Source organism: Rhea americana, unplaced genomic scaffold (assembly GCF_003343005.1).
Source record: "Rhea americana isolate MKP2758 unplaced genomic scaffold, rheAme1 scaffold_30, whole genome shotgun sequence".
Lineage (NCBI taxonomy): Eukaryota > Metazoa > Chordata > Aves > Rheiformes > Rheidae > Rhea > Rhea americana.
This window is the reverse complement of record NW_028186424.1, coordinates 2,219,745-2,233,227: the sequence shown is the minus strand read 5'-3', so window position 1 is coordinate 2,233,227 and position 13,483 is coordinate 2,219,745. Positions and strand designations below refer to the sequence as shown.

At 39.6% G+C, this 13,483-nt stretch overlaps 1 protein-coding gene and 1 pseudogene across 3 annotated transcripts in view; both read left to right on the top strand.

The window, feature by feature from the left end:
- Positions 1-13,483, top strand: part of PPP2R2C (protein phosphatase 2 regulatory subunit Bgamma) — a 138,137-nt gene that overhangs the window by 67,890 nt on the left and 56,764 nt on the right. The window lies entirely within an intron of this gene.
- LOC146593221 (uncharacterized) lies at positions 11-7,772 on the top strand (annotated as a pseudogene).

Below are 13,483 nucleotides of genomic sequence, written 5' to 3'. Positions count from 1 at the left end.
CACCGGTGAGATGAAGGTGGGTGGGAATAAGAACGCCTGCTCTCGGAGGGGGCTCAGCGGTCGGTGCAAAATCATTGTGGAAAGTTTTACGGTCTGTTCGAGCTTCCCCATGCAAGCTGCACTCGCATGCAGATCAAATCTGCAGGTCCTTACTGAGAGGTTGGTTTGTCCTTCCGGAATTGTGCCTCTCTGGTAGGTTTGTTCAGCACAAAGCAGCAGGGATGCTGCTGCAGTCTCTTTGTGCCTTAAATAATCTGGGAGCATAGAGGATTTTAGAAGAGGGCACTGGTAAAGAATTTGCGGGCCCCTGTATCATTTCTTCAGGCATCCATTCTAAGCATGAAAGACTGGAATTAAATAAGAGGCCCTCATTGTAGTAAGAATAAGATAATAAGACACTAATAAGTGTAGATCTGAGGTAGGACTCCTGATGATCTTCTCTTTTTTTCTTTCCTCTTCCTCCTCCTCCTTTTTTTTTATGATTGAGGTCGCCAAGATACGGATAAGGGAAACAGACTGGAGAGGAGAGAGAGCTGCTATTTAGTCATATCACTGCTAATCCATGTAGGATACNTTTAAGATGGAACGTGTATTCCTCCCTTATGTGCATTTATGTAGCACATGCAAAATTTACAATGATTGTTGCTTCACTTACCTTCCTGTTCAGACCTGACATACGATTTCGTGTTGATTCCAATTGCAGGATACTCCAGTAATGTGAAAGACCTTTAAAACACCGCATTTTACTTTGTAATTGCAGAGAATAAGGAACATCTACATGGACAACTGACAGACAATAATTTGATGAACTGAGATATATTCTAAGGTGCTTTTGATGAGCTGAGATATATTCTAAGGCACTGAACTAAGATTTGGGAGACTGATTTGATTCTTTCCAAATGACAGCATCCTGAGCAAATAATTTTGTTTTTACATGTCTAGTTCTCATCTGTGAAGCAGGATAATAATGTTGTCCCTCCATTCCTTCATGTCTTAGGCTTTTTTGAGTACATGATGCTTGGAAAGAAAACAACACACTACAACCATGATCTGGAGAAGATCTCTAGATGCATCTGTGGTGTTAATAATTACAGAATTCCTGATGCCAGTGGGAAGTGCAGTATGATACTGCTTCACACTGGAACCTCCAGCTAGTGCAAACATGTAGAAGCAAACCTCTTTCTCAGATGAATTTGCTGCTAATTCTGCAAGCATATAGGAGGCTAGCAAAATAAAAGCAGCTAGTATTTGATGCTCCTAGTGAGGCACGATGGCATGTTGCTTTCTAAAGTGAAAAGATTTGTTACTTTGCTGATAATTATTGWGTTGTTTAGGGACAACAACATGAAATACAAATACTATTGTAGTGAGCCAGGTTCTTCTGAAGTTAAGAGATGATGCCTGAGTTTGCATCTGCCCTCTTTGCTGCAGAGTAAGCCCATTTGTCTCCAGGTCTGATGGCAACTGCAAACCGATGCTAGGCCTAGAGAACATGATGTGTGCTCTCTACTCAGCTGTCCTTTCGCAAATTTTCCAACATCTACTTTGTGGTCCTGACTTAGGAAGAACTTTCTATTTATCGTGGTCCTCTGAACAACTGACCAGCCTTTCTGCTACTTTGCCTTGGAGAAGTCAACACCTTTTCTCTTCCTTCTGTCTTTAATGAGCATGTCTACAGCACTTAATGGAGGATGAGGGAAAAAGTATCCTTGGTAGTTCACTCCAAACATGGTGGTAGGTCCTGCCAGCAGTGCTATTGTAGCATGGCGTCAAGCTAACGTTATTATACRGGCTCTGGTTCCAATTCCCGTCAGTACTAACTCAAATATTCTCTGCAGTGCTCTGCTGCAGTGTATAAGTGCACTCTCTTGCAAAYAAAAATTCAAAAACATCTCAACTACATATCCATCATTTATAATTATAGGGGGATTAAAATAGAATTGAAGTTTCAGTTGGCCTCATGCCTCAGAGCTGCTGTATTGCAGTAAAGGTCRCTCTGTTTTTAGAGTACAGCAGTAATTACTGTGAACTGTGTTTTAACAAGTAGCATTGATTGCAAGGCACATCTTCAAGGATGTGGGGGGCAGGGGAAAGCCTCGCACATTATCAAGGACTTAGATGTCTAAATGTTATCTGTGTGGGCTGCAAATTAGCTGCTGCACTACTATATGGCTCYGGGATACTTAGCCTTGGGGAAAATGCCTTATGACAAACCTACAGGTGTGTGAGGCCATCACTGTATGCTCTGAAGCCTCCTGACCTTGGGAGGCCTTTAAGAAAATTCTTTCGTTAATACCTTTGTAAAGGAGGCAGAAATCTGACCCATTGGTGTTTGGTGTTTCCGACCCTTTTGCCTTTTTTTTTTTTAGCTTCAGTGTTATGCAGACAGAAGGTATACTTTGTATTTAACTTTTTGAAGAGCAGGCAGTGATTGTGTTCAGTGTTAACGCATGATAGATTTGAAGCTTTGATGTCCCCTGTTCCCTATTTGTGAATGCAGTGAGAATGGACTGYGTTCCCTGCCTAACTTGTAATGTTGCATTATTAGCCTGGAAACAGCTTTCAGGGCTGTTTTATGAAATTGCTAGTTTACTTGGATGCTGCTAGATTCCTGACTAGGAGAATAAATCTGAAATTGCCTGGCCAGCAAGCAATGCCACTGCTGCTTTAGACGTTGTCTGTAACATCAGTAATATATGCTGATCTAGTCCACACATGTAATTGGTATCTTTGGGGAATATTAGAAAARGGAGATGTTTGTTTCCTGAGACAGCGTTTGAAGTTTGTTTATTAGACACTGACTGAGAAAAGGTGCATTAATTTTGTAATGCCGTCTGTTCTTTAAATTGTTTTTTAAATCGGTAATTGTAGATGTATTTATATTTGATGATAAATTTATCGTTGCTTTTTAAATACTCTGTCTAGGATTCAGTCTTTCAGGGCAAGGAGTTGTGACACATTAGGGTGATTTTAGCATACTCTTAATTGTAAGCACATAAATAATTTCATCTTTCCTCACGTTTACTTAGTTGGGTACTTATAYACATAAGGAGGACTTTGGTATTTAGTTTACTGTGTCTTATGAGACCAACATAAAGTATGTAAGCCACTCCTAGATTGTTACATTAGTCATTTCCGTTGTTGGATCAAACCTTAAAGGAGTATGGTTGATAGGGAACCTGGCAGAGAACAGATGTCTTGTTCATTTTCAGGTGAGCTTAGGAGCAGCCTTTGGTGTCCTGTACACAGTGGTGACCCGTGTTAACAGCAAAGTGTTTTTTTGGTCTAGGAAGCATTATATAAACTTCTTCAAAAGAAGAGATCTTGATGTAAGCAAGACGAGGTAATTGCATGACCTTTGAGTTTGGCTTTAATTTATGCCCTTAAGCCAACCCCAGTACCTGGATATTTCTGAAAGGTCACATGTACTGGTTTCAAACAGTGCCCGAAAAGGATCTAATGTATTAGGGTGTTTATAATCCTCAACAAAGAAGTATTAGGCACTGCCAGCAGTCCCACAGTTATATGATCTTGTTACATACCCAGAGGCAAATTCAGAGATGTCAGCTCAATTGTCTTTGGAGATTGCCAAGCAAACAGATGCTGATGTTAGATGAATATCTGCACAGCTTGGCATCTAGCTCCTGTGACAGCCAGTGAGCCCTGTGTGTGACCTTAGCTTGCTGGCCCACTACTGGGAATCACAGAGAGGATGTCCAGTAATGTATAAATTAAAGTTGTTTGTTGCTSGTGATATTTGGGTATAGTGTTTTTGGATCCTGTAATCAAAGTGTCTGATCTCTGATCAGTAGATTCAAACACTGCCATCTACCCTGCTGCATAAGACTGAAAAAAGCAAATGTGTTTTTTTTTCTGTGCTGGTTCTACAGGATCTGGAGCCCCTTGTTCTCTGTGACCTGCCAATCTTCACTAGTTGTAGTAGAAAACCCTAATATAATTTGCCACAACTGAGTGCAGAGTGATGTTGGTCAATGTGCAACACTGATTCCTGTGACTTTTATTCACTAATTTTATCTGCTCCACTAAACTGAATATTGCATAGCAATGTTTCTGAGCAGTGTGACCAGCTGGTGGAAGATGGTCCACGTCTATAATGGCAAACTTCCTTAATTTCCAAAACACAGCGACTGCATGCGTACTGCCTCTTGAGAAATGTCCCTGGCTTATCCTTACTCCTGAGCCATGTTGAAGYACTGTTTGCAAGAGAGCAATTTATCACAAGCCAAAAGCCCATCAAGGACCACTCTAACACTTTAATAGTATTTAATAGAATTTAATAGTGTTTGAAAGTCCAAGAAAGGCCTGAGCCCTCTTTCATTTACTAGTGAAGATAGAGCCATGGTATCCCCTGCTTTCTTTATCACCACTGTTGTTAAAGACTGGCTCTAATCAAACTTCTAAGTTGCTCCAGTTCTTCATTTTTAAGATAGTATCTATCCTGCAGCTTCATCCCAAAGCCCACTTGTTGGGGCTTTTTCTTCATAGTCCATGTTACTGTTATGCTTTGTTTATTGGATCTCCATCAGTATGTATTCATTAACAACATGCATTTGAATTGAATCTGGGAGTATTTAAGTACCTAGGCAAGTGCTCTGATAAATATAGATGTTTTGCTGAGCCACAGCCTGGATTACCTGTCCTTTAGTGTGTGTGTAATCAACACTGCTTCTCTGTTCTTGGGTAAGATCTGGCAACTGATCCGCTCCCTCTCATTTTTTCCTTTGTGCAAATTGGAAATGCTGACATTTCTTCACAGACTTCATTGGGTTGCTGGGAGGTTTAATGTCTATAAAAAAACTTTGAACGTGAAAAGTGCTGTCACAAAATTACTGTGAGCTTAGCTTGAGAACTTAATTGCTSCGTTTTAAAAAGAGAAGTTCAGAACCAGCTGACAGTGAAATCCTATGCATAGGAAATATCATTYGTATTGAATGTGGTTATTCAATATTGGATTTTAAATTTTAGATATTTTTTCATTACCTTTGGATATATTTTAAATTAATAATTTTCCTTTGAAGTCCTAAATATATTTTTATTTTTGTCCTGGTTTTGTAATAGCTCTTATAACAAAACTTCATGTTTGCTTGTTGTAGACCATCATTGCATTTATTATTCACAAAATCATTTGTGGTAGCAAAAAGGGTTTTAATACTTTTTATGCTTTCCTTTTTTTGGCATTTGTTTGCTTCAAAAACGAGGGAATAGGTTCAAGGTCTTTCTATGCTTCCAATAAAACTCGGTTGCCTAGCATTTTTAACACTTGGCAGCACCATTTCTAATCTGTCTTTTGCTGGCAGCCAGGCAGTGCAGCTCCTTAGTGTGAAATAACATGGGATTGAGCAGGAGCTCCCAGCTCAGGCAGGCTTCATTCTGTGACTGTGTTTAAATCCAGCTCTGGAAATTATAAATAGAGAATATGATGCCCGTAGCAATTTTTTTTTCCTTTTGCTCTTCAGTGTTAGTTGGTAAGAGGAACGAACTGGCACGTTTTCTAATTGTAGTAATGTTTACAAAACGACGTGTTTTAAGCCTGTTGCTGAATCCTTAGCTGCCACAAGCAAGACTTCCTCTTTTGAAAGCAAACACAGAAAGAAAGAAATGCCCAGCTGCATTTTTTTCCAAAAATCTCTAAAGAATGAATTGCTAGCATGTGTTACACAGTGTTAGTTATGGAGGAGCTTTTCTGGGGGGTGTGCAATTGAAGTTTTTCTGGATATGTTTAAGCTAACATACAGATAGAGCTTCAGTGTTACGTTACATTTAAGTATTGCTTATAATAGCTATGAGCAGTTTTGCTGAACGATTTAGAATTACCTAAGAAAAAGAGCTTTCTAGCCAGTTTCCTGTTTCTTCAATTTGAATAGGATGGAGGGAGAATAGGAATTTTAGTAAGCTTTTTATCAGTCCATAGATATTTCACATAATGAAGGCAGAAGTTTTCCAGAGTCTAGCAGTGGACTTTGCGAGTAAGTACTGCGAGCAAGACTAGCAGTAGTCTTAATTAAGTGTTCTGYGGAAGTAATGACTGAAGCTTTGCAAAGTCTTGCTGATCTAAGTAGGCCACCTTGAACATAAGGAAACTGAAGTGCATATAGACTGTAGCCAAATTTTGAGAAGTGTGTCCTAATTTTCAGCTACGCTGCGTCTGACAAATGTTCCTTGACCTTATTTACCACTGAAGTAGAGGAAAACTTTCCATTTACTTCAGTGGGCTTGAGGTCAAGCATCTTTTGCCTCTTTTCAGAAGCCTTTTACTCTACTGGAGGATTGTGGATGCCAGAACTAATGAAATTAGGACTTTGAGACTTTAAATCAGGCATAAAAGTGGGGGTCACTTTATGAAAATTGGAATTTACGTGACTTGCATTMACGGAGTCACAGAATGGTTGAGGTTGGAAGGGACCTCTGGAGTTCATCTAGTCCAATCCCACTGCTCAAGCARGGTCACCTAGGGCACATTGCACAGGATTGCATGCAGGTGGGTATTGGGTATYTCYAGARAAGGAGAATCTACTACCTCTCTGGGCCACCTGTTCCAGTGCTCTGTCACCTGCATAGTAAAGAAGTTCTTCCTCATGTTCAGGTGAAACTTCCTGTGTTTCAGTTTGTGCCCSCCGTTGCCTCTTGTCCTGTCACTTGGCACCACTGAGAAGAGTCTGGCCCCATTATCTTGACACCCTCCCTTCAGGTGTTTGTAGACTTTGATAAGATCCCCTCTCAATCTTCTCTTCTCCAGGCTAAACAGGCCCAGCTCTTGCAGCCTTTCCTCATAAGAGATATGCTCCAATCCCCTAATCATCTTTGTAGCCCTATGCCGGACTCTCTCCAGTAGCTCCATGTCTCTGTTGTGCTGGGGAGCCCAGAACTGCATACRGTACTCAAGAAGAGGCCTCACCGGGCTGAGCAGAAAGGGAGGATCACCTCCCTCAACCGCGGACTTCAGTGTGAAGTCTTTTTTCACTACCAAGCACCAAACCAGGTAGTCTGTTTTACAGATTTGTGCCRTTGGCAAAGATTTTTTCATGTTGACTGTGCTTCAGTAATTGAGTACTATCTCCTGATTTTTTAATCTGAGAAATACAGCTAGAAATTAGCACATGATTTAAAAAAAAACCTCGAATACATTTTCTAAGCTTTTAAAATAAGTACCTACAAAAATATTTTAAAAATAACTGTCTTAAAGCTAGAGGCTACATGCAGTAAATCAGAATGCTACGGTTGTAGGTCATCATAAAGGGTGCAAATTTTGGGTTTGTTTTTGATTTGGGTGTGAGATTCTGTTTCAAGGAAGATCTCTTTGAGTCAGCACTAGACCTATGTTCAAGTGTTCTGCCTGGAAAGATGCTTTCTTTGGTCCCTGAAGCCACAGGGAGACTTGGGCATGTGAAGCYCTGCAGGGCCGGAGCCCTGACAGTTCTCCTTGCTCTGGAAGGGCTCAGTGGCCCCTTTCCAAGCTGCTGAACCGTGTGGTCCAGGAGTATGACATTTCTGAAAACCAATTAGATAATTAAAGATGGAAAACAGGAAGCATTTGCTCCGTGCTAGTGAGGAGTTRTGGTTTGGAGAAGATTTTTACTACTGTTTCTCTTTGCTCTCCAAGTGAARCGTTCTTGTTTAAATCTGCCTTCCAAGTGCTGTATGGCAATCAGCTTCGTACTCTTGGATTTCACATCAGGAGGAGATTCTTATTCTCAGGATGAAAGGTCATACTTAGACTGATAAAATTCTCTGTTCTTGCCTGATAGGATTAAATGGGGCTTTTAAGATTTTGCCCTTGATGTATTTGTCCTTGCTAGCAATGAAGCCAGGCAAGGTGTCAGTTAGGAAAGCAGCAACATGAAGTGTAGCAGACCCACTTGCTGTGTTTCATTCTGTTATCGATCGATCACCTTATGTCCATGATCCCTGAAACACTTAYACTATTAGCATTTATGTTAAAAGTTCGCATTGGCCAAAACTTTTGTGTTGTCCATACACCTGACAGGGAACAAAGCTTTAATATTTTGTAATAATTAGTATTTTTAATACKAATTCCATCAGTGTTTCAATAATAAACAGTTTCTAATAAACACGAGGGGGGAAAAAAGTGAGTGATTTAACAAGGATCATGGGTAAGTTCAGAGTCAAAGTGATGGATACATCCTTCATTTCAGACTACTTTGCTATCTTCTACTCTGGCATTTCCTTACCTTGTCTCCCATGCTCTCTTTCTCTTTCTCACACTGTCTCATGCTCTCTCTTTTATCGTACTTCTCAAACRGCCACCCAGCTGTGTACTGGCTTCTATCCCACCCTGCCTTGCTGGGTGGGAGAGGTAATCAAGTATTTTGTAGACAGGTAAGCAAAATATCTGCCAGTAGTGTGGAGCTGGCTCTCTAGCTTGCTACCTTCTAATGTGAAGTTCCTGACACAGATGATGTGGACAGGGTGATGTGTGGGATTTTTCATTGCGTTTACTTCCATCTGAGCATTGGTTTCTGATGCAATGCCCTCCCTGGATCCAAGACTGCAAATAACACAGCTGTGAACCAGAATGTTCATGTTATAGAGTGGGCACCTTCAAGTTAGAAGCTTTGCGATTGTCAAAGTTGTCTATGCCAGCCTATTTTAGAAGAAAGATCCACCTGACTCTTACCCTTTTGCATATTGTTTTCTAGCAAATGGAGGAAACCTTTGAAGCTTTAACTAAAAAAAAAAAGGGGGGTAATAGGCTCTTTCTTTCCATTTTTTTTCTCCTTTTTTTGACCAAGTCTAAATTAAATTCTGACAAAACGGTTCACTGTAATGACCTTCCCTTCGTACAGGATTCTGTAATACTCCTTATCTTTTATCTATCATTTGTCCTTTTGTTTTCTCTGTGTCTGCATTGCAAGCTGCTTTATTGTTTCTTTCAGATTATGCTCCTTGGGGACTTTTGTGTTAGTATGACTGAACACTGCTTGCAGCCATGCCAGACTGTGCTGTGATTTTATTGGATTTCACAAGCCAAGGTTAGGCCAGGTCAGAACTTGGTTGAAATAACATAGACTACAAGATTGCCTTCTAGCCGCTGGGAGCACACACAGCAAAACCCCAGCCTAGCAGGTGAGGCGGTCAGCTCAGGCTGGCTCGGTGCTGTGATGCTGGTGGTAGAGGATCCAATACCAAGAGGAAATTCTGACCTGTTCCCATCACTCAAATTTATATTCTACTGCTGGGTGMAATAGTTCTGAAGTTTTCAGTGCTTTCCTGAGCTTCTGAAGCAAGATTAAGGTTTGGAAAATATTTCAGTGTCTTGAAATGAAAGGGCCCAGAASGCTAGAAATTATTACTAAAAGTAATCTGTGCAGAAAACTATAATTGAACTTTGCTTAGAGTTGCTTGAGGTTTCTGACCAGAAGATTATGTAAAGATGAGTAAGTCTGTTCAGGCTCACTGAGTACGTACTAGATGGAAAATGATAAGCAATTATGCTAGAGTCAAAAATAGCTAGTTATAAAGATTCATTATATAGATCAGGGATTTTCTAACTATTATAAAGATATTTGGACCTGTCTGTATTTTATTATGCTTAAGTTCTAAAATAAAAAGCCAGTAAAACAAAGCTGTAAAGGCCAGAAAATGACATCAAATAATATGTGATGGTGTAAATTAAAGGCCAAAAAAATTTGGCCTTTTAATATGTCARCCTTCATTTTGTCCCACCCTGCAGCGAGTCTGAGGGATGGCTGCTGGGGAATTCCTTTTGTCTGCACCCATGCTGAACCAGTGCTGATGAATTTGGAGGAAGAGCTATACAAACAGCTAGAGATACCTTGGTGTGCATAAACATTCACTGATATACTTAGAACTATTAGAAAAGTATATATATCTGAGCAGCGGCTGTTGAGTACAGCATAGCCACTGAACGCATTTGAAGAGTACAAATGGCAAAGCTGCAGCAGAATTAGTTAATAGGATGTAAAAGGGCAGAGTTGACTAAGAGTCATGGAATGAAATATTTCAGGAGAAGTTTCCTGTTGATTTTGACTGCAGAATAATCTCCCAGGTTGAATATGTAGTAGTCTAGAGGGAAGATGCTGTAACATGTAGTAGCTGCTGGAGCAATTTTGCTGTTGCAGGGTGTAGAGCAGATGATCGAGTGTATACTGCTCTCGAATAGTTTCATCCTATGAAGGTTTTTGGTTTGCTTTCTTAATCAACACTTGTATTTTGATACAGTCTAACTTATAGTTCTTAATTGCGTGAAAATGTTGAACTTTCTCGCTTTAAAATACAAATTTTACATGTTTCTACATAGACAAAATGGGGAGTTTACAGATACAATAGGAATATTTGATAAAAGTTGGGATTTGCAATCTGATTGGAAACATTTACCCGTTGGCTGTTGAGGTTACCCGTAATTGTTCTTAATTGGTAAATTATCTCTGTCTCTGATAATCCTAATTGTTAGTGCAAAGCTTGGCACTGCCAGCAGAGATATGGAAGGTACTACAGCACGAGGAGGGAACGAGTCTTTCATCTCTGCCATCCCTTGTCAAGGGCTTACTGTACATGCAAATTCATCGGCTCCTCCATTTGCATTTTATGAAGAGGGTGAAATCCTGTAAGTTAACAGCAATGTACACCGTAGGGGTCCCTTCTCCAGCACAAGGATCTGTAGGGTGGGACCATAGTGACTGGTGCTGCTGCAGCCCTGATAAATATGTAGGGGAATGTTCTGCAGAAGGGTATGAAAAGCTTTGCTGATTGATTCTCTTTCTGCCTTCTCTGTCTTAGAAAGATCCAGGCTGGCTAATCTTTAGGAAAACAGCATGACTAATGTTTGCCTGCTGAACAGATATGTTAGATAAGATTTTTTTTTGGCTGTTGTTTTCAGCTGTTACTTACTGGATCAATAAAAATGATTTTCCAATTCAGGGCTATTTTTTTACCAACATGCTGCATAGCATGTAAGGTTGGAGTATTGGTTCTGCTCTTTTTCAGAACAAGTTAATTTAAAAATAATAGTTAAGAGTTTCCAGCTCAGAATTAGTTTTTCTCTAATACTAAGGGGAGATGCATCTGGAAGAAACATTTTGGGAAAGAGTTTTGCTTCAGAACCATTGCATTATTCAGTGCCAACAGATATGTATGTTTTGATTGCTTTCTTTTAAGCAGTAGTCACCTAACTATATACCATATTTCAGTGACAAATGCAATGACAGTTTTATATAACAAAATGCAGAATGGTTTTATTGTAATCTTGGTTCAGTTTCCATTGAAGTCTGTGAAAGTACTGCAGTTGACTTTACAGAGGGCATGAGCAATGCCCAGTAAAGTGCACTGTGTTATTTTGTGACCATTTGGAGAGTATTTCATGCAGTTGTGAAAGGATTTCAAGCTATTAGGAAGTGTTTTCATACATAAAAGAGAAGTTCTGATGCCATTCATTCACTTTGCATAAAGCTCTTTTTGTCTAGTTCTTTTTATGACCCGTTGGGAAAGGTGCATATGAGTTAGACAGACACACACACACACACACACACACACTCTTAATATATATTTCATTCTTTCCCCCTATGTCCACCCTTTTCCCTCCATGTGGGCTTGACTGGGCACTTAAGATAGGAGTCTCCGTTCTAAAAATACTACCAATATGAGACTTCTGGAGTTCTGCCTGTACGGTTGGGTAAGACAGAGCTTGAAATGAGTAAAATCATGCATGTATCATTTAATAAAAAGGAGCCCCCACCTACCCTCAGCAGAATCTTTGCAGGAGAAGAACAGAATAACCAGTAAATATTCTTCCAATCACATTCATTACAAATGAACTTTATGTGCCAGGAAAAGAAAATTCATTTTTATGTGCAAAAATTGCAAATTTTAGATTACCCCCCACCTCCCAAGCCCAAGAAAAAGAGCATGCTTCACTGAGCATCACCAACCATAGGCAGAGTACCTCTACTGTTACTGTGCTCTAATGAGTCTAGGGCTTTCAGGATATTGCTTATAAAATATGCATTTTGTGGAAGTCCACATAAAAATCAAATGCTATTAACTTTGAGAAGTTTTAGATTCAGTTCCAAAATAGTGTAAATCCTCATGTTCCATTTCTCTCAAAGTATATGTAGCTGACATTTTATTCATATTTATACTGAAAAATAAAATTATATACATATTGTATGATTCCCCCTTCCTCCTTTACATATGCAGTGCATGGGGAAAAACGATGAAAGGCGTATCTTTTTTACTTATTTTTTTAAACAAGCGTTCAACATTTAATGGTGAAGATTTCTTTAAAAATTAAGAGAGATTTCTCTTTATTATTAATAGGGGAAGGTTTTCCTTCTTTAAAGGATGAATTATGTCCTTTCACTAATCTGGCTTTTGGATTGTTGTGTCAACGATAAGAGCTACTGGCAGTAGAAGCTTTCTGACACTCAACTGCCAACATGTTCAAAGAATAGTAGGAACAGATGTTTTTAATTCATAAAATATATTGAATAAATGGTACATCCGCTTGTTATCTCAATTCCTTTGAATTTTAGTGAACTCATTTGGGGCTGGGTTTTCAGAAGAGCTTAGCCCACTGCAGCCCCGTTGTTCTCAGTTTGAACTGATGATGAACCTGTTTGAGAACTACAGCTTTTAATGCTTAAAGGGGAGCTGCTAACTACTGACACGTCTGAAAAAATCTGGCCCATGTTTCCAATTACTGAATACTGATCATTACAGAGGGTTCCTACATGCAATCTCTGAGTAATACACTGCGTATATCTGTGGTTGTATATGTGATGGCTTCTTAATTTACTATCGCACTAAGCATTTTAATTTGAATTATGCTAATAGTATAGGATTAACTGTGGATTATGAGTCCAGCATTTATTTTTCTAAAAGCAGAAGAACCAGTTCTTTTGCCTTTGTAGTCTCTTCCCCCCCCTCATTCTGATATGTAACGTTCTGTTCTCACGACCGGCCTCTGATTTTGATGAGGTTTCTTGTATAAGCTGATGCAATTGCTTAGGGAAAGGAAATTTTTACAATTAAAAAAGAAGGGATCTTTTTATCTTCTGATAACACACTTTTATGGTGCTGAAGTGATTTGCAGAAAACTGCGATTTGAATGGGCTCTTGCCAGAATTACACAGTGAGCAATTCTGGTTTTGCCTTTGTTCCTCTTTGATAGGACAAGCCACATGTACTTTGTTTTTGCACTCTTGGCTCAAACACRTATAGGAGGAATCTAGTGCTCAGGATTGTATTAAAACCCTCATAAAGGGTAAAGAATAAATAATACATGTAACAGGACTGAGCCCTTGCGTTGGTCCTTGCTAGAGGGAATAGCAGGAGGCCTAYGCTGTCTGCTCTATCCAGTGCTGAAAAAAGCTTTGTAGTGGTCTGAGCTTGCTCCTCCTGAAGCACAACCTCTCCAGAGATCTGCTCCACTCCCAAACTACCGATGAGTTGGAAACACAAATCTGCCTTTTTACACCTGCACTTG